General features: G+C 45.9%; 1 protein-coding gene and 1 pseudogene across 1 annotated transcript in view; both read right to left on the bottom strand.

Moving 5' to 3' along the window:
- LOC124550723 overlaps window positions 1–22369 on the bottom strand; it is a 207267-nt gene that overhangs the window by 146181 nt on the left and 38717 nt on the right. The gene's annotated exons all lie outside the window — the stretch shown is intronic.
- Window positions 10362–10479, bottom strand: LOC124551401 (annotated as a pseudogene).

Here is a 22369-nt window from a genome sequence, read left to right as displayed (position 1 = left end):
ACATTTCGGGTACGTCCTTCATGATTTCCTACTTCCTGAAACGACCCTGCTTCAAACAAACGGCGAAACACTGTTGCAAACATTGAATGTTGCGGTTGTTGTAGGCGGGGATAGGTCTCCCGATACAACCTTGCTGCCCGCCGTCCGTTGCCATTTGCCTTTCCATAAGCAAACACCATGCTTGCAAACTCTCGATTTGAATATGGAACCATCGTGTACAACAGTGTATCACATCCACTACAAGGTGAGTCAGCAAGAGAAGTGAATCGAACACAACATTACCAATAACTATGGCAGAGGAGGTTGTGACTTACAAGGAACAGTGCTACATTCTACGAGGAAATCATGCATACTGTAACTATGGCTTCGTGGTACACCGCTAATAGACCGCAGTCTCTGTCACATGAATAAGCGGTCTCTAGTATGGAAAGCATCCATTTCAGGACATAAGTTCATTAGGTCTTTTTTGTTCTGTATCCTCTCATTGATCAATTCCTAGAGTTTATCACGGTGGAAAAAATCGTCCTGTAAGGTGACGATGCTTGCCATCCCGATCTCTTACTGGAGTTAGGGTCCGCGAGTGACAGTTTCATGGATAGCTGTCTCTAAGTCAGTGGTGAGTACCAGGCTGGGAATTTGGATAAGACGTGTATTCGGATGGCCGACGGGTAGAGGCGACAGCTCCCGTAAAGCGGTTAATCAGTGTTCGAACCCTAGTCAAAAAACGTTAAAATGTGTGTGAAATCTTATGGGACTTAACTGCTAAGGTCATCAGTCCCTAAGCTTACACACTACTTAACCTAAATTATCCTAAGGACAAACACACATGCCCATGCCCGAGGGAGGACTCTAACCTCCGCCGGGACTGAACCCTAGTCGTGGATGTGGTGTCACCGCCAGACACCACACTTGCTAGGTGGTAGCCTTTTAAATCGGCCGCGGTCCGCTAGTATACGACGGACCCGCGTGTCGCCACTGTCAGTAATTGCAGACCGAGCGCCGCCACACGGCAGGTCTCGAGAGACTTACTAGCACTCGCCCCAATTGTACAGCCGACTTTGCTAGCGACGCTACACTGACAAATACGCTCTCATTTGCCGAGAAGATAGTTAGCATAGCCTTCAGCTAAGTCATTTGCTACGACCTAGCAAGGCGCCATCAACAAGTATATTGAAATGGAGATTATATCTGTACAAGAGCGATGTACACCAATTGTGGATTAAAGTTAAGTATTCCAGCAGCTACGTACTTTTCTTTATAGCATTCATTACGTATCCTGTTTCAGACCTCACGCCAGCCTGCGTGAGTTTAAACGCGTGCCTTTCGGCCTCCTCAAGAAACACGGTGTTGGCACTTATGTCAACACTTCACTGGACATATGTTCACCTTTTTACCACTGATACATTTCAATGCCCAACTGAGGCTAACGTCATTAAAACCTTTGAAAGATTGCAACATGCGAGTTTGTAATAATGTTTTCGTATTGGACTCAGTTCCAAGTATCCTTCGTACTACGATCTGACTGCCTTTCCTCAACCAATGAAGAGCTTCCCCTTTCCCGATTTCCAAGTTAAATGGGCTTACTCCTAGAATTACTAGCAATGCATGATTCGGTACAGTGCAGTAGCCGCCTGTTAATCTTGGTAGCAATTCCTCTCCTGATTAACGAGGCTGGCTTCAGAAGTTGCAGTCTATGAGTCCAACCGCTAGAATGATATCCTACAGCTGATCCTAATGTAGAGTGATGGTCCGCTCTCATTGTTTCCAAAAGACGTCGAAATTGCCTATTTGCAATGATTATAATTTTGTTCATCATAACTGTATATCAAAATGTCGTCCAGAACTGCACAAGAAGAATCATAATATCATGCAAGGATGATACATCATCTTCAATTGGAAAATTACAATGAATTCTCCACAGGATTTCATAATGACACCATTACTGCTCTCTCCATCCACCTTAACGATCTTGTACCTTATATACGAGGTCTGTTCACAAAATTTCGGAACAATTGTAATTTCGCGCCAATAGTGTGTTGGAGCGAAATGCGGTTGGCATCCCTGCAAACGACTTTGCTTAATGTGTAACTGCCGGAAGTTTCATTGTTGTATGTTTGTTAGTTATCGTTCAGTGCTGTATTGAGTAGAACGTTGTGTCGCGCAGTTTGCAAATTCTGCTATGGCAGAGTTAGAGGGGCAACGTGTCTGCATTAAATTTTGAGTAAAACTCAAGAAAACCTTTACAGAGACACGCCAGATGATGGAGAAAGCCTACGGTGATGAGTGCTTAAGCCGTACTCGATGTTAGGAATGGTTGCCCGTGATGAGAGGTTTTGTTGTTGTTGTGGTCTTCAGTCCAGAGACTGGTTTGATGCACTCTCCATGCTACTCTATCCTGTGAAAGCTTCTTCATCTCCCAGTACCTACTGCAGCCTACATTCTTCTGAATCTGCTTAGTGTATTCATCTCTTGGTCTCCCTCTACGATTTTTACCCTCCACGCTGCCCTCCAATACTAAATTGGTGATCCCTTGATGCCTCAGAATATGCCCTACCAACCGATCCCTTCTTCTAGTCAAGTTGTGCCACAAATTTCTCTTCTCTCCAATTCTATTCAATACCTCCTCATTAGTTATGTGATCTACCCATCTAATCTTCAGCATTCTACAGTAGCATCACATTTCGAAAGCTACGATTCTCTTCTTGTCTAAACTATTTATCGTCCACGTTTCACTTCCATACATGGCTACACTCCATACAAATACTTTCAGAAACGACTTCCTGACACATAAATCTATACTCGATGTTAACAAATTTCTCTTCTTCAGAAACGCTTTTCTTGCCATTGCCAGTCTACATTTTATATCCTCTCTACTTCGACCATCATCAGTTATTTTTCTCCCCAAATAGCAAACCTCGTTTACTACTTTAAGCGTCTCATTTCCTAATCTAATTCCCACAGCATCACCCGATTTAATTCGACTACATTTCATTATCCTCGTTTTGCTTTTGTTGATGTTCACCTTATATTTTCCTTTCAAGACACTGTCCATTCCGTTAAACTGCTCTTCCAAGTCCTTTGCTGTCTCTGACAGAATTACAATGTCATCGGCGAACCTCAAGGTTTTCATTTCTTCTCCATCGATTTTAATTCCAGCTCCGAATTTTTCTTTTGTTTCCTTTACTGTTTGCTCAATATACAGACTGAATAACATTGGGGATAGGCTACAATCCTGTCTCACTCCCTTCCCAACCACTGTTTCCCTTATATGCCCCTCGACTCTTACAACTGCCATCTGGTATCTGTCCAATTTGTAAATAGCCTTTCGCTCCCTGTATTTTAGCCCTGCCACCTTCAGAATTTGAAACAGAGTATTAAATCAACATTGTCAAAAGCTTTCTCTAAGCATACAAATGTTACAAACATAGGTTTGCCTTTCCTTAATCTCTCTTCTAAGATAAGTCGTAAGGTCAATATTGCCTGACGTATTCCAACATTTCTACGGAAACCAAACTGATCTTCTCCGAGGTCGGCTTCTACCAGTTTTTCCATTCGTCTGTAAAGAATTCGTTTTAGTATTTTAGAGCCGTGACTTATTGAACTGATAGTTCGATCATTTTCACATCTGTCAACACCTGCTTTCTTTGGGATTGAAATTATTATATTCTTCTTGAAGTCTGAGGGTATTTCGCCTTTCTCATACATCTTGCTCACCAGATGGTAGAGTTTTGTTAGGCTTGGCTCTCCCAAGGCTTTCAGTAGTTTTAATGGAATGTTGTCTACTCCCGGGGCCTTGTTTCGACTTAGGTCTTTCAGTCCTCTGTCAAACTCTTCAGCAGTATCATATCTCCCAATTCATCTTCATCTACATTCTCTTCCATTTTTATAATATTGTCCTCAATAAAATTGCCCTTGTATAGACCCCCTATATACGCTTTCCACCTTTCTGATTTCTCTTCTTCGCTTAGAACTGGGTTTCCATCTGAGCTCTTGATATTCATGCATGTGGTTCTCCTTTCTCCAAAGGTCTCTTTAATTTTCCTGTAGGTAGTATCTATCTTACCCCTAGTGATATGTGCCTCTACATCCTTACATTTGTCCTCTAGCCATCCCTGCTTAGCCATTTTGCACTTCCTGTCGATCTTATTTTTGAGACGTTTGTATTCCTTTTTGCCTGCTTCATTTACTGCATTTTTATATTTCCTCCATTCATCAATTAAATTCTATATCTCGTCTGTTACCCAAGGATTTGTATTAGCCCTCGTCTTTTTACCTACTTGATCCTCTGCTACCTTCACTATTTTGTCTCTCAAAGGTACCCATTCTTCTTCTACTGTATTTCTTTTGCCCATTCTTGTCAATCGTTCCCTTATCATCTCCCTGAAGCTCTCTATAACCTCAGGTTCTTTCAGTTTATCCAGGTCCCATCTCCTTAAATTCCCACCTTTTTGTAGTTTCTTCAGTTTTAATCTACAGTTCATAACTAATAGATTGTGGTCAGAGTCCACATCTGCCCCTGGAAGTGTCTTACAGTTTAAAAGCTGGTTCTTGAATCTCTGTCTTACCATTATATAATCTATCTGATTCCTTCTAGTATCTCCAGGATCTTCCATGTATACAACCTTCTTTCATGATTCTTGAACCAAGTGTTAGCAATGATTAAGTTATACTCTGTGCAAAATTCTACCAGGCGGCTTCCTCTTTCATTTCTTAGCCCCAATCCATATTCACCTACTACGTTTCCTTCTCTCCCTTTTCCTACTGTCGAATTCCAGTCCCCTTTTATCTCATCAAACATTTCATCAATCTGTTCGTCATCTGCGGAGCTAGTTGGCATATAAACTTGTACTACTGTGGTAGGTGTGGGCTTCGTATCTTTCTTGCGTTCACTACTCTGTTTGTAGTAGCGAACCCGCATTCCTATTTTCCTATTCATTATCAAACCTACTCCTACATTACCCCTATTTGATTTTGTATTTATAACCCTTTTCACGTGACCAGAGGATTTGTTCCTCCTGCAACCGAACTTCACTAATTCCCACTATATGTAACTTTAACCTGTCCACTTTCCTTTTTAATTTTTCTAACCTGCCTGCCCGATTAAGGGATCTGACATTCCACGCTACGATCCGTAAAACGCAAGTTTTCTTTCTCCTGATAACGACTTCCTCCTGAGTAGTCCCTGCCCGGAGATTCGAATTTTACCTCCAGAATATTTTACCCAAGAGAACACCATCATCATTTAACCATACAGTAAAGCTGCATGCCCGCAGGAAAAATTACGGCTGTATTTTACCCTTGCTTTCAGCCGTTCGCAGTACCAGCACAGCAAGGCCGTTTTGCTTAGTGTTGCAAGGCCAGATCAGTCAATCATCCAGACTGTTGCCCCTGCAACTACTGAAAAGGCTGCTGTCGCTCTTCAGGAACCACACGTTTGTCTGGCCTCTCAACAGATACCCCTCCATTGTGGTTGCACCTACGGTACGGCTATTTGTATTTGTATTCCTGAGGCACGCAAGCCTCCCCACCAACGGCAAGGTCCGTGGTTCATGGGGGGGGGGGGGGGGGGATGAGTGGTAATGACTGAAATATGGTATTCTCGGCACTCTTGACACACTGGATCTCGGAATATTGAATTCCCTAACGATTTCCGAAATGGAATGCCCCACACGTCTAACTTCAACTACCACTCTGCGATCAAAGTGGCCATAATCACCTTTTCACATGAACCAGCTGAGTACGAATGACAGCTCCGCCAATGCACTGCCCTTTTATACCTCGTATACCCGATACTACTGACATATCTACACGTGCGTGTCGCTGTCCCACGCCTTTTGTCACCTGAGTGTATGCGCAGCACGCAGCGAACACACAGCAGCGGGCCAGAGGCGTGCGCCTCTTTGTCACTTCACGTGTCGCGCTGGTTGGGTCTCCAGAGTGGGATAAAGCTGACGTCATCGCGACTAGGATAAAGCATGACGTCATCGCGACAAGAGGCCAGAGTCGCCTGCACTCTACATGCTTACAACGTATACGCCGGCTGCCCTCTGGTGGACGACCTACGCTGCGACCTTGGACTCTGTTTGGCGTTTCACTCTGGCTAGATTCTAACAGCAACACAATCGACTTGAGCGTTTGCAGTATTTCACAGCGTTCATTATTGGCAGCCAGGCAGAAGTTCGTGTCGTGCACCAAACTTAGGGTCAATTTGAAGAATGCGACACAACCCGTCGGCGTTGATCAACGACTTCATAGTGTACTCATTAATTCAAATCATTTCTTCGTTCCAATTCATTAGGTGCTTATTTTCGTTCTCAGTCAGTTTGAGATATTTTGGAGGAATTGCTTTTCATTCTGGACAATCGTTACAATTTGATTTTAGTTTGTAGGTCTGGATTTATCTATTCCTATTTATATGGAAGACTTGAAGCAGGTTTCTTTAACTTCAGTACGGAATACAGATTTTATAGTTGTCGCTTTTTTCGTATTCGCTAACACTAGTTTTACTACGATATTTTTCAGTCGATACTAAAACTATAGTAGGCGAAAAGACCGACATTAGAAATATTTGTATCCCATGCTTCAGTTGACCTATATACGTAAATTGAAGAATAGGATACTAGTGCTGGCAAAGGCGAAAAATTCGACATACGTTTGATGTGTATCCCGTACTGCAGTTAACCTATACAAGTTACTTCTGTCCCTTTTCTTTCTTTCCTTTTTGTACAAGTATCCCATTCTTCAGTTGAGCTACATAGGTCAACTGAAGAATAGGATACTAGACTCAAAGGAGCGATATACTTAACGTTATGTTCAAAATAAACACATAAGAAGAAAGGTTTGCATCACCTCGGTTCCGAGAGTTCCGGAACCTGTACAGAAAATTGGAACAGAGATCAACATAAACATCATTTCAGCCTTTTTTAGTGCTCATGGAAACCACACATTGCATGTTGTACCCCCATACAGCGAGACCTTCAGACGTGGTGGTCCAGATTGCTCCACACACCGGTACCTCTAATACCCAGTTGCACGTCTTCTTGCGTTGATGCAGGACTGTATTCGTCGTGGCATACTATCCACAAGTTCATCAAGGCACTGTTTGACCAGATTGTACCACTCCAGGTTGTCCTAGGCATGTTCGATATGGTTGATGTCTGGAGAACATGCTGACCATTCTAGACGAGCGATGTCGTTATCCTGAAGGAAGTCATTCACAAGTTGTACACGACGGAGGCGCGAATTGTCGTCGATGCAGACGAATGCCTCGCCAATATGCTGCCGATATGGTTGCACTATCGGTCGGAGGATGGCATTCACGTATCGTACAGCCCTTACGGCGTCTTCCATGACAACCAGCGGCGTACGTCGGCCTCACACAATACAATCCCAAAACTGCAGGGAACCTCCAGCATGCTGTACTCGCTGGACAGTGTATCTAAGGCGTTCAGCCTGACCGGGTTGCTTCCAAACATGTCTCCGACAACTGTCTGTTTGGAGGCATATGCGACACTCATCGGTGAAGAGAACGTGATGCCAATCCTGAGCGGTCCATTCGGCATGTTGTTGGGCCCATCTGCATCGCTCTGCACGGTGTCTTGGTTGCAAAGCTGTACCTCGCCATGGACGTCGGGAGTGAAGTTGTGCATCATGCAGCCTATTGCGCACAGTTTGAGTCGTAACACGACGTCCTGTGGCTGCACGGAAAGCATTATTCAATATGGTGGCGTTGCTGTCAGGATTCCTCCGACCCATAATCCTTAGGTAGCGGTCATCCACTCCAGTAGTAGGCCTTGGGCGGCCTGAGCGAGGCATGTCATCGACAGTTCCTGTCTCTCTGTATCTCCTCCATGTCCGAACAACATCGCTTTGGTTCACCCCGAAACGCCTGGACACTTCCCTTGTTGAGACCCTTCCTGGCACAAATGCGGACGCGATCGAACCACGGTATTGACCGTCTAGACATGGATGAATTTCAGATAGCCGTGTACCTCCTTCGTTGTGAAATGACTGGAACTGATCGGCTGTCGGACCCCCTCCGTCTAATAGGCGCTGCTTGTGCATGTTTGTTTACATGTTTGGCGGGTTTAGTGACATCTCTGAACAGTCAAAGGGACTGTGTCCGTGATACTATATTCACAGCCAATGACTATCTTCAGGAGTTCTGGGAACTGGGGTGATGCAAAACTTTTTTGATGTATGTATGAGCATATCTCCACGATCTGTTTTCTCTATCCTGGATGCCTTTGTCTCTCAACATTGGTTTTCGCTGTTAAATCTGTGCAATAAATCATCTCTGGTAACTTCTGACGTCAATAGCCAAAGCCAACGGATTGTATCCTACTCTTCAGTATACTAGCTTTAAACGCGCTAGTAGATCCTACGACGTCATGTTAGAACTCGCCATCATCGTATGCTCGGAGAATCGACTCGGTAGCATCCACTCCGTCCATTTAAATGAAACCTCATCACCTTAGTCTGCGGACTCGCAGCATTGCCCACTACATACGTAACTGTTGGGCACAACAACTACTGTTTACCGAGCGAGGTGGCGCAGTGGTTAGACACTGGACTCGCATTCGGGAGGACGACGGTTCAATCCCGCGTCCGGCCATCCTGATTTAGGTTTTCCGTGATTTCCCTAAATCACTCCAGGCAAATGCCGGGATGGTTCCTGTCAAAGGGCACGGCCGACGTCCTTCCACATCCTTCCCTAATCCGATGAGACCGATGACCTCGCTGTCTGGTCTCCTTCCCGAAACAACCCAACCCAACTACTGTTTACCAGTTCACTGTTTATAAGTTTGATCCATAAGAGGAAAAATTTCGATGTTACAATCCACTTTTGAGATGGAATAGAAAGATAATGGTTGCATTTTTCTTTAATAAATTTATAGAAGTCTCATACGTATACACTGAAGCGCCAAACTGGCGCACCTGGCTAATATTGTGTAGGGCCCCCGCGAGCACGCAGAAGTGCCGCGACTCGACTAATGTCTGAAGGATTGCTGGAGGGAATGGAGGGAATTGGCACCATCAATCCTGCAGGGCTGTCCATACATCCGCAAGAGTACGATGGGGTGGAAATCTGTTCCAAACAGCACGTTGCAAGCCATCCCAGATATGCTCAATAATGTTCATACCTGCGGAGTTTGGTGGCCAGCGAAAGTATTTAAACTCAGAAGAGCGTTCCTGGAGCCACTCTGCCATCGATTGCTCACTAAACACTTTTACCGATTGCAATATTCAGTTCTAACCGTTGAGTCCTGATCTCAAAGTCAGAATGCCCATCAGAACTGTGGTGCCACCGCCAGACACCACACTTGCTAGGTGGTAGCTTAAATCGGCCGCGGTCCATTTAGTACATGTCGGACCCGCGTGCCTCCACTGTGTGATCGCAGACCGAGCGCCACCACAAGGCAGGTCTCGAGATACGGAAGAGCACTCGCCCCAGTTGTACGGACGACATTGCTAGCGACTACACTGACGAGCCTTTCTCTCATTTGCCGAGAGACAGTTAGAATAGCCTTCAGCTAAGTCCATGGCTACGACCTATCCAAGGCGTCATTAGCCTTACATAGTTTGAAAGTTATCATATGAAATGTCTCATCAAGAATGCTGTATTCATCAAAGAATAAAAGATAAGTATTCGAGGAGCTGCATACTTTTCTTATGAGAATTCACTACTTATCCTGTTCCAGAATTCACGCCCGTCTGCGTTAGATTTCGGCCTCCTCTATCTACAAGGTGTTGGAACATTTGCCAACACATCAAGAACAACGTGGCAAATGATTTGACGTGGGGCATGGCACAAGGCTCACATCCAGCTTGTAACTTCAGACAGAACAGACAGTCGCCCTAGTTATGGTATTCTGGTCATGGAAAACGACATATTTATTACCTGCCGTCCGCAGCTCGTGGTCGTGTGGTAGCGTTCTAGCTTCCCGCGCCCGGGTTCGATTCCCGGCGGGGTCAGGGATTTTCTCTGCCTCGTGATGACTGGGTGTCGTGTGATGTCCTTAGGTTAGTTAGGTTTAAGTATTTCTAAGTTCTAGGGCACTGATGACCATAGTTCTCAGAGCCATTTGAACCATATTAGCTGCCCAAGATAGTGCCCACTAGTTGCTGACTTCAGAAAACTAAACTAAACTCCTCCCGAACAGGCCATGAAGGCCCACCGGTACCGACCGACCGCCATGTCATCCTCAGCCCACAGGCGTCACTAGATGCGGATATGGAGGGGCGTGTGGTCAGTCAGCACACCGCTCTCCCGGCCGTATGTCAGTTTCCGAGACCGGAGCCGCTACTTCTCAATCAAGTAGCTCCTCAGTTTGCCTCACAAGGGCTGAGTGCATCCCGTTTGTCAACAGCGCTCGGCAGACCGGATGGTCACCCATCCAAGTCCTAGCCCAGCCCGACAGCGCTTAACTTCGGTGATCTGACGGGAACCGGTGTTACCACTGCGGCAAGGCCGTTGGCGCTGACTTCAGACATAGCGTTAAAAATTCAAAAACACCGAATAGACATGAACGCAAATGGGAGGCAGGGCCAGGGAGACTATTAAGTCCCCACCATACGGACAGAGGTGTGATACACTGCAGACTGTTGAAAAAGATCCGAGCATACGCACATACGTGAGTGGATCAAAACATTTCTAAGCAATAGTACTTATTACGTTTTCCTGGATTGCGAGTCTGTATAATGGGCATAGGCACGGTGAGAAATTGCACAGCAAAGTGTGGTAGGTCCAGTCTTGTTCTGTACAAACTTAAATTATTTGACAGATAGGGTGAGCAGCAAGCTGCGGTTGTTTTCTGATGAAAGTATCGTCGTTGAGTGACTAAGGGGATACTGGGTGGCGTGAATAGATGCTGCGACTGAAGTTTGCTTCCTCTAACTGTGGGTAAAATTAAGTTTATACAGAGAAGTAGGAAAAGCAATCTATAATGTTCGAATACAGTGTTACTGGTGCGCTGCTTGTAACAGTCCTTTCGATTAAAAAGGCGAAATGTTTCCAAGCGACATGAAATGGAACGCAGAATCTTGGGAAACTGTAGCTCATGTATAAAAGCGATCGCATACAGAACACTAGTGCGATCCATTCTTAAGTAATGCTTGAATGTTTTGGATCGGATTAAAAGAAGATATCGAAGCAAATCTGGGGCGTGCTGCTAGATTTGTTGCCGATATATTCGATGAAGACGCGACTATTACGGACATTCTTCGTAAACCCAAATGGAAACTGTGAAGCGGCCATTGGGATATTACTACACTGAGATGTTAATTCACTGAATATGTGACCGTGAATTTATCAGACGACCCGACGCTGAGCTACAACTAAATTTCAATATGCGCGATAATACACTCCTGGAAATGGAAAAAAGAACACATTGACACCGGTGTGTCAGACCCACCATACTTGCTCCGGACACTGCGAGAGGGCTGTACAAGCAATGATCACACGCACGGCACAGCGGACACACCAGGAACCGCGGTGTTGGCCGTCGAATGGCGCTAGCTGCGCAGCATTTGTGCACCGCCGCCGTCAGTGTCAGCCAGTTTGCCGTGGCATACGGAGCTCCATCGCAGTCTTTAACACTGATAGCATGCCGCGACAGCGTGGACGTGAACCGTATGTGCAGTTGACGAACTTTGAGCGAGGGCGTATAGTGGGCATGCGGGAGCCCGGGTGGACGTACCGCCGAATTGCTCAACACGTGGGGCGTGAGGTCTCCACAGTACATCGATGTTGTCGCCAGTGGTCGGCGGAAGGTGCACGTGCCCGTCGACCTGGGACCGGACCGCAGCGACGCACGGATGCACGCCAAGACCGTAGGATCCTACGCAGTGCCGTAGGGGACCGCACCGCCACTTCCCAGCAAATTAGGGACACTGTTGCTCCTTGGGTATCGGCGAGGACCATTCGCAACCGTCTCCATGAAGCTGGGCTACGGTCCCGCACACCGTTGGCCGTCTTCCGCTCACGCCCCTACATCGTGCAGCCCGCCTCCAGTGGTGTCGCGACAGGCGTGAATGGAGGGACGAATGGAGACGTGTCGTCTTCAGCAATGAGAGTCGCTCCTGCCTTGGTGCCAATGATGGTCGTATGCGTGTTTGGCGCCGTGCAGGTGAGCGCCACAATCAGGACTGCATACGACCGAGGCACACAGGGCCAACACCCGGCATCATGGTGTGGGGAGCGATCTCCTACACTGGCCGTTCACCACTGGTGATCGTCGAGGGGACACTGAATAGTGCACGGTACATCCAAACCGTCATCGAACCCATCGTTCTACCATTCCTAGACCGGCAAGGGAACTTGCTGTTCCAACAGGACAATGCACGTCCGCATGTATCCCGTGCCACCCAACGTGCTCTAGAAGGTGTAAGTCAACTACCCTGGCCAGCAAGATCTCCGGATCTGTCCCCCATTGAGCATGTTTGGGACTGGATGAAGCGTCGTCTCACGCGGTCTGCACGTCCAGCACGAACGCTGGTCCAACTGAGGCGCCAGGTGGAAATGGCATGGCAAGCCGTTCCACAGGACTACATCCAGCATCTCTACGATCGTCTCCATGGGAGAATAGCAGCCTGCATTGCTGCGAAAGGTGGATATACACTGTACTAGTGCCGACATTGTGCATGCTCTGTTGCCTGTGTCTATGTGCCTGTGGTTCTGTCAGTGTGATCATGTGATGTATCTGACCCCAGGAATGTGTCAATAAAGTTTCCCCTTCCTGGGACAATGAATTCACGGTGTTCTTATTTCAATTTCCAGGAGTGTATTAACCTACTTTTATGTACACGTACTGACGACCACTAATTAGAGTGAAACAATCGAGATATGACAAATGGAAGGTAGACATTGAGTAGCTAACGATGCATACAATACATCACTGAATCACGTAACAATCTAGTAAAGTAATAATCGCCGTAATTATTCACAATATACTGCACTCACATTAAAAGACTATTCCTGGACTACGCAATATAATAGTCATACTGATAAATATAGCCCACTTAGTACACTGAATAATTTACTGCGATGACAGAAACGGCAGTGTCAAAATAACTCGTAATGAAGTGTTGTGAAAATAGTTGTCAAAATAGTTAAATAAATACGCTTTGTGTTCAGAATGTGGACCTAAAACGTTAGTGAGGACCTGCACTTTACCAGCTGTTATCATTAACTGGATTGCTGCTGTGCCGTCGCTGTGCAGTGGCAGAAAAACTCGTTTCGTAGTATCTCAACATAAAGTCACTTTAGAAATGTTCTACCTTACGCGCGATCATCTCAGAAGGTTCACAACGGGAGACCGGTCACACGCCATCGCCACTAGGAACAGCCTGCCAGAGTACTGCTCCGAAAGTTGTTACAAAAAAAGAAATGCCTAACTGGTACAGCTCTCCTACAAATACACTAAATATTCCATATACTTTGTTTCTTGTTACCGCACTGTCTGCTTTTCAGTATAGTTCAACTTTTGAAATAAGTAAAGTGCTCAGTCAGAAATTTTTGTGGAGTGGCAAGACAGCCAATCCACTAGGACGTGAGGCCGAAGGGCACGCGTTTAAGCTCACGCAGGCTGGCGTGAGGTCTGGAACAGGACAAGGTCTTTATAGTAGCAAAAATAGTACGTAGCTGCTGGAATACTTAACTTTAATCCATAATTGGTGAACATCGGTCTGACGGTACATGCATCACAAGATAAATAGCAATTGATAATGGCGCCTTGCTAGGTCGTAGCAAATGACGTAGCTGAAGGCTATGCTAACTATCGTCTCGGCTAATGAGAGCGTAATTTGTCAGTGAACCATCGCTAGCAAAGTCGGCTGTACAACTGGGGCGAGTGCTAGGAAGTCTCTCTAGACCTGCCGTGTGGCGGCGCTCGGTCTGCAATCACTGACAGTGGCGACACGCGGATCCGACGTATACTAATGGACCGCGGCCGATTTAAAGGCTACCACCTAGCAAGTGTGGTGTCTGGCGGTGACACCACAGAAATGACAATATTTATGCAAGCAGTTTCTTGTGCTACTAAGAGATAGCGTTGTTAGTAGCGGTCTCAGAACATTGGTGCATATTTTGAAATATTCCACATCGGATTAGGAATTGAAATGAGTAAACTCACAAATAAAAATTATGCTGCTTTTCTATGTTTGGTAAGTGAGTGACTTTAAGTGTATATTACTGTCTTGAGATAGCTGCAGAAATTTCAAGTTGGGAAAGGAGCTATCTGCAACGGGGGCAAGAGAACTGGGGGGGGGGGGGGGGACAAAAGACTTCTGATGCAATTGTGAGAGACGAGAAAGACGCCTACTGGCAGAGTATTCGTGACTTTAAAAGAAACAATTACTTGTATTAAAAACAAATGCGAGAGTTAATTTAAATGCTATTCAATTGCTTTTCGACAGTGACGTCACAGCACGAATATCAATGCGTCAAATCGCAACATACGTTTACATACAGGGTGTTTATAAATGAATATCGGGGTTTCAACGCTTTATAATATTTATTATATTAAACATACAGTTATAAATGATATGTCAAATGAAAGAGCAACTCAAACAGTTTTAACAAGAACCTTACAGACGTTCAATATGAGGACCATTTGACACACGGCACACGTAAAATCTGTGGTGTCACCGCCAGACACCACACTTGCTGGGTGGTAGTTTTAAATCGGCCGCGGTCCATTAGTACATGTCGGACCCGCGTGTCGCCACTGTGTGATCGCAGACCGAGCGCCACCACAAGGCAGGTCTCTAGATACGGACTAGCACTCGCCCCAGTTGTACGGACGAAGTAGCTAGCGATGCACACTGTCGAAGCCTCGCTCATTTGCAGAGCAGATAGTTAGAATAGCCTTCAGCTAAGTCAATGGCTACGACCTAGCAAGGCGCCATTAGTAACATTGCATGTATCTAAAGAGTCTCACTTGTATCGCCACAATCTCCAGATGTACCAAAAGGATGGATTAAAGTTAAGTATTCCAGAAGCTACGTACTTTTCTTTATAGCATTCATTACGTATCCTGTTTCAGACCTCACGCCATCCTGCTTTAGCTTAGCGCGTGCCTTTCGGCTTCCTCTCATTGTGTCTAGGCTGTCTTGTCTAGACACAACAAAATCTATAGCCGAGTTCTTCCCAAAAGTTGATAGTGTGTCTTCAGTGATTGTAGCAACAGCTGCTCCAATCCGCTTTCTTAATTCAGGAAGGTCTGCTGGAAGCGGAGGCACGTACGCACGATCCTTGATAAAGCCTCAAAGGAGAATCGCATGGCGTTAGGTCGGGTGAACGTGGAGGCCGTGCAAAGCAATCCCTGTCACCGGGCCCCTTGCGGTCTATCCAGCACTTGCATACAGTGAAGTTCAACCAATCGCGTACTGCGCTATGCCAGTGAGGTGGCGCGCCATCTTGCGGGTGCCACACACAACTGCTTGAGTTACTCTTTCATTTGACATATCATTTATAACTAAGTTTAATGTAACAAAGCGTTTAAACCTCGATATTCATTTATAAACACCCTGTACAAGTTTACACACCCACGGTAGTGAAGTTGACGAGGCACCGCTGAAGTCGAGAAGTGTTTGAGTATATTATAAAGATGTGCTAATTAGATGATAAAAGGGTACTGCGTTACTTGTGAGACAATACTGGTTGAAAAAAATGACGCAACGAAAAGCATTGCGCTGTCGAACTTCTAATATAAACCAAATGGCGAATTTTGTAATTTGAGCAGGAGCTCTCGTAACACCGTAATTTTAGCCTAAAAATCGTGATAATCACGGAGAAATAATCCCTGGAGAGAAGGCATCGTTTTTTTCGTGGAACGCTACAGGTAAAATTTAGAGAACCAGCATCTGCTGCAGAGCGCAGAACGATGCTTATGCCACCAACGTACATCTTGTATAAGGAGAGTCAAGACAAGGTTAAAGAAATCAGTGCTCATACCGGGCTGTAGAGACAGTCCTTTTACCTCGATCCATTTACGAGTGGCACAGGAAAGGGGATGCCTAGCAGTGGTAGAAAGTACCCTGCGCCATGCACGGTGTGGTAGCTTTTAGAGTATGTATACAGATGTAGGTACACTGGACGGTATATAGCCCTTGCTGTCCTGACCTGCGTCGACACAAAGGGTGTTCGCTTTGTTGTCCTGACCGGCGCGCTCTCCACATCCCTCAGCCACTGGAAACATCTGGTCATTGTTACGAGTCACCATGACTGACGACTTTTGGCACAGAGGTAAAGCACTGTGGAATGTAATGTATTGCGAATACATAGAAAGAAGGATCCTTTATTGTATGATTATATGATAGCGGAACAAACACTGGTAGCGGTTACTTCTGTAAAATATCTGGGAGTATGCGTGCGGAACGATTTGAAGTGGAATGATCATATAAAATTAATTGTTGGTAAGGCGGGTACCAGGTTGAGATTCATTGGGAGAGTCCTTAGAAAATGTAGTCCATCAACAAAGGAGGTGGCTTACGAAACACTCGTTCGACCTACACTTGAGTATTGCTCATCAGTGTGGGATCCGTACCAGATCGGGTTGACGGAGGAGATAGAGAAGATCCAAAGAAGAGGGGCGCGTTTCGTCACAGGGTTATTTGGTAACCGTGATAGCGTTACGGAGATGTTTAACAAACTCAAGTGGCAGACTCTGCAAGAGAGGCGCTCTGCATCGCGGTGTAGCTTGCTCGCTATGTTTCGAGAGGGTGCGTTTCTGGATGAGGTATCGAATATATTGCTTCCCCCTACTTATACCTCCCGAGGAGATCACGAATGTAAAATTAGAGAGATTAGAGCGCGCACGGAGGCTTTCAGACAGTCGTTCTTCCCGCGAACCATACGCGACTGGAACAGGAAAGGGAGGTAATGACAGTGGCACGTAAAGTGCCCTCCGCCACACACCGTTGGGTGGCTTGCGGAGTATAAATGTAGATGTAGATGTAGAATGTCGTATCCATATCTGTCATCCAACAGGATCTATCTGCTACATTTCACACCTTTTACACCAACAAATCACAGACAAAGGTCATCGTATTCTTCCTACTGCACTATAACAGGGCAGCGATTCTGCGTGACAGTGATCCGACAAGTATTGGTAGGTTTCAGGAGATTTGTGGTGCTGTAAGTCTACGCACAGGTCACACAATTCCGTGAACTGGGTTTACGGGATCGTAGATGACGCCCGATAGCTTCCCGGGTGTGTACCACTGCGTTCAGATCACGCAAGTCTGGTGGCCGTGACGTCAATGTGAGTTCATTATCACGCACTTCAAACTACAGGTAGTACGATCCTGGCTTTGTCATACGGCCAGTTACCCTGTTGGAAATTCCTATCGCCATTGGGAAAGATATCAGTGATGAAGGGATGCAGGTAGTCGGCAACGTTGTTCACGTGGTCTACACCTGGCATGGCGTCTTCGATTATTATCACAGAGCCCATGAAATTCCAGGCGAATGTTCCCCATAGCGTAACACTGCTCCACCAGCATGCATCTGTGGTATAGTATACGCTTCCAGCAGCCGTTCGCCTGGATAACGGCATATCCGGACACCAGGACGAGTGACATGGAGCAACACTGGGCCCGCATTCTGCAGGACGACAGTTCAACCCCCCGTCCAGCCATCCCGATTTAGCTTTTCCGTGATTTCCCTAAATCGCTTCAGGCAAATGCCGGAATGGCTCCTTCGAAAGGGCACAGCCAACTTCATTCCCCATCCTTCTCTAATCCAATGGGACTGATGACCTCGCTGTTTGGTCTCCTCGCCCAAGACAACCAACCAACAGTATAAACTACCAGTACGTAATATTTCATTATTAGCTACCCTTCCACTGCAGTCTTAATGGCTACCAGTGTGATTCGAATACACTGCGAACACACAGATGACGACTCGGAGTGGTTCTTCCAACTCTCTGAGACTCAAGGCAGACCAAATAGGCTGATCACCTCCATAGATTCGTTATGGATGCAGGACACGGGGGCAGATTGGTGTTGGCATTTGAATCTGACCCGTGGTCCATACCGCCGTCTCCACAGGAACTACTCATTGTTTAAAGGGTCCAAAGTTCCGGAGCTACTATGGTAGCGCGAGCCAACGAAACTCGCAACAGTTCTTCCTCGAAACCAGGGGCGTTTATTATCAACACGCTATATCTCGGAGGTAAGTTCGCGTGCAGATGGAGCCGCAACCGACATACTCGTACATCGTCGCTGATAGCTCCACTGTCTCCTCTTATCACATGCGAGGCCAGGCCGGCGGCAGGTATACCCCAACAAGGCGACAGGGCAACGTCCACCAAAAAATGTATGGCCTCTAAGCACACCTCTCGGGAAGACTACGTCATATACGAAGGGAGTTCAGTAAGTAATGTAACACATTCTTTTCCGAAAGCAAGTTGGTTTTATTGAGGATTCCAGTACATCATCTCAATCCCCAGTCTTTTTGCTACAAATCCATTTTTTCCAACATAATCTCCATTCAACGCGACAGCCTTACACCATCTTAGTGGGACGGCCTGTATGTCCGCATGGTGCCGCTCTACTGGTCAACGCCAAAGCCTTGCTGCATCAACAACCTCCCGATCATATACGAGGGTCACTCCAAAAGAAATGCACACTATTTTTGTAAAAATACAGTTTTCATTCTGCATCTGTAAAAGTTTTACAGTGTGTAGATACATCCTTCCCGCTTGTTTTCAAACTTAGTTCATCCTGTTCCCGTGAGTGGCGCCGTCACAGCATGTCTTCAAGATGACTGCTACACTTGACGTTCGTCAGAAGCAATGTGCTGTCATAGAATTCCTGTGCTGTGAAAACGAGACAGTGGGAAATATCCACAAGAGGTCGAAAAAGGTGTATGGAGATGCTGCTGTCGATCTCAGTACAGTTAGTCGGTGGGCAAGCAGGTTAGGTTATGAAAGCGGGCACGGAAATATTGAGGATTGTCCTCGCAGCGGCAGGCCTCGTACTGCTCACACTCCAGACAATGTGCAGAGTGTTAACGAATTGGAGACTGTTGACAGACGCATCACAGTGAACGAATTGTCGCGCTACGTTGGGATAGGGGAAGGGAGTGTTTGCAGAATACTGAAGATGTTGGCGTTAAAAAAGGTTTGTGCCAGATGGGTTCCCAGGACGTTGACAGTAGCTCACAAAGAAACAAGAAGAACGGAATGCAGTGAACTTTTGGAACAGTATGAGAATGGTGGAGATGAATTTCTTGGAAGAATTGTGACAGGTGATGAAACATCATTTTTCACCAGAGACGAAGAGGTAGTCAATGGAGTGGCATCATGCAAATTCACCCAGGAAAAAAAAAATTCAAAACCACACCTTCTGCTGGAAAAGTTATGGTTTTCGGTGTTTTTCGATTCTGAAGGACTCTTTCTTGTGGACATCATACCAAGTGGAACCACCATGACACTGAAGAAACTTTGAGTTCGACTGGGTCATGTTCGACCACATCGGCAAAAGCAGGGTGTTTCGCTGTTGCACGACATTGCACGGCCACATGTCAGTCATAAAACCATGGAAGCGATTACAAAACTCGGATGGACAACACTGAAACACTCGCCTTACAGTCCTGAACTGGCTCCATATGACTATCATCTCTTTGGGAAACTGAAAGACTCTCTTCGTGGAACAAGGTTTTAAGATGATGACTCCCTCGTGCACGCTGCCAAACAGTGGCTCCAACTGGTTGGTCCAGAATTTTACCGTGCGGGTATACAGGCGTTGGTTCCAAGATGGCATAAGGCAGTTGAGAGGGATGGAAATTATGTGGAGAAATGAAAATATTGTTCCTAAAGGATGTATCTAAACACTGTAAAACTTTCAAACATGTAGAATAAAAGATGCATTTTAAAAAAAAATTATGTCCATTTCTTTTGGAGTGACCCTCGTATATACTGCTTCCTGCGGAGTGCATCCTTCATTGGGCCAAACAGGTGGAAGTCAGAATGTACGAGATCTGGGATGTAGAGTGGATGAGGAAGAACAGTCCAATGAAGTTTTGTCAGCTCCTCTCGGGTGGGCAGACTGATGTGAGACCTTACGTTGTCATGAAGAAGGAGAAATTTGTTAGCATTTTTGAGGCGACGATCACGTTGAAATCGTTTCTTCAGTTTCGTGAGGGTAGCACAATACGCTTCAGAGTTGATCGTTGCACCGTAAGGCAGGTCATGAAACCTCAGATTCCCAGAAGATCGTCGTGATGAGGGTGCAGCTTTGAACTTTTCAAATGGTTCAAATGGTTCTAAGCACTATGGGGCTTAACATTGGAGGTCATGAGTCCCCTAGACTTAGAAACTACTTAAACCTAACGAACCTAAGGACATCACACACATCCATGCCTGAGGCAGGATTCGAACCTGCGACTGTAGCAGCAGCGCGGTTCCGAACTGAAGCGCCTAGAACCGCTCGGTCACAGCGGCCGGCTGGAACGTTTCCTTCGGAGGAGAGGTGGTATGACGCCGCTCCACGGATTGCTGCTTTGTTTCCGGTTCGAAGTGGTGAACCTAAGTTTCATCGTCTGTAACGATGTTCGACAAGAAGTTGTCACGATTAGATTCTGCACAGATGGCTCTTCGTTGCTCTTTATGATCTTCTGTTTGGGGACAAGGAACCGATCTTTGAGAACCTCAAATGGAGGACGAGTGTGCCAGCACTATCAACAGAGACGTCCAGTTGTGGAGCGAGGTGTTCGATTGTGATCCGCCTGTCACCTCGAATAAGAGTGTCCGCACGTTCCAACACTGCAGGAGTCACAGCTGTGTGCGGCCCGTCTATTCGCGGCAGATCAGACAGGTTTGCGCGACCTTGGTGCGAGGACGACAGACGCCTCGCCCAACGACTCACCGTGCTTTTGTTCACTGCCAGGTCTCCACAGACATTCAGCAAGCGCCTATGAATTATGCGATGCTCTGGTTTCCCCCCAAACGCAACTCAATGACATCTCTCTGCCTGGAACGCACACGGTAAAGGCGCCATTCTGAAGGCTACATATAGCCCCGCCATCCATCGGGACTTAAAGAAACTATAGGAGCTGAAGCGGGAATATTACACGATGTCACACAAGAAATTCCGCATTTTTTCAACCGAAAGTGCTCAAGGAAAAAAGGTGTTGCGTTACTTATTGAACGGCCGCTGTGTAGTGGCATAGACACACTGGTAAGCTAAAACTTTATGGTCACTGCCCAACGCGTGACTGATTGGTGCCTTGTCGTACTGCGGACACGCCATGCGGTAATTCATACATTCTATACAAATGAATATATGTACGTACCACATCACCTACCGAACAAATGGCCTGATTAGAACCAAAAAGGGTGCACATGTGACTTACTCTCTGGAAAGAAGCACTGCGGGGATCAGAACCATCTACCTATCAAAGACGTTAGAGTGGAGACGAAAAAGAAGTGCAACCCACGACGTGCAGATACCCAGACTATATTCGTTCAGTACCTTAGAACGAGAGCACTTATCCATTTGTAACAAATTTCACATGTAATTAGAGCTCCATACTTAACAATCATATGCAACCCGGCGCTCGACGAAAGATACGTACCCAAAGCCTGGAAACTTGCACAGGGCACACCAATATTCAAGAGAGGCAATAGGACTAATCCACTACATTACAGGCCCACAGCATTAACGTCGACATGGAGCAGGATTTTGGAACATATATGGTGTTCGAAGATTATGAATTACCTCGCGGAGAATTGACATACACCCAACATGGATTTAGAAAGCTTCGTTCTTATGAAACAGAACTAGCTTCTAACGCACACGAAGTGTAGAGTGTTATTAATAAGGTATTTCAAACTGATTCCGTATTTCTACATTTCCAGAAGGCTTTTGACACTGTACGTCACAAGCGGTTTGTAATCAAATTACGTGCTTTGGAATTCGACACAGTTGTGCGGCTGCATTCGTGATTTCCTGTCAAAGAAGTCATAGTTCGTAGTAATTGACGGAAAGTCATCAAGTAAAACAGAAGTGACTTCTGGCGTTCCCTAAGATAGTGTTATAGGCCCTCTGCCGTTCCTTATCTACATAAACGACTTAGGAGTCAATCTGAGCAGCCTTCTTAGGCTGGTTGCAGATGTTGTTGTTTATCGTCTATTAAAGTCATCAGAAGATCAAAACAAACTGCAAAGCTATATAGAAAAGATATCTGTATAGTGCGAAAAATTGGCAGTTGAGCCTAAATAATGAAAAGTGTGAGGTCTTCCACACGAGTGCTGCAAGGAATCCGTCAGACTTCGGTTACACGATAAATCAATGAAATCCAAAGGCCGCAAATTCAACTAAAAACCTAGGAATTGCAATCAGGAACAACTTAAATTGGAAAGAA

This window comes from Schistocerca americana, chromosome 9 (genome assembly GCF_021461395.2).
Source record: "Schistocerca americana isolate TAMUIC-IGC-003095 chromosome 9, iqSchAmer2.1, whole genome shotgun sequence".
NCBI classification, from domain to species: domain Eukaryota; kingdom Metazoa; phylum Arthropoda; class Insecta; order Orthoptera; family Acrididae; genus Schistocerca; species Schistocerca americana.
This window is presented reverse-complemented; position numbering and strand designations above follow the sequence as displayed.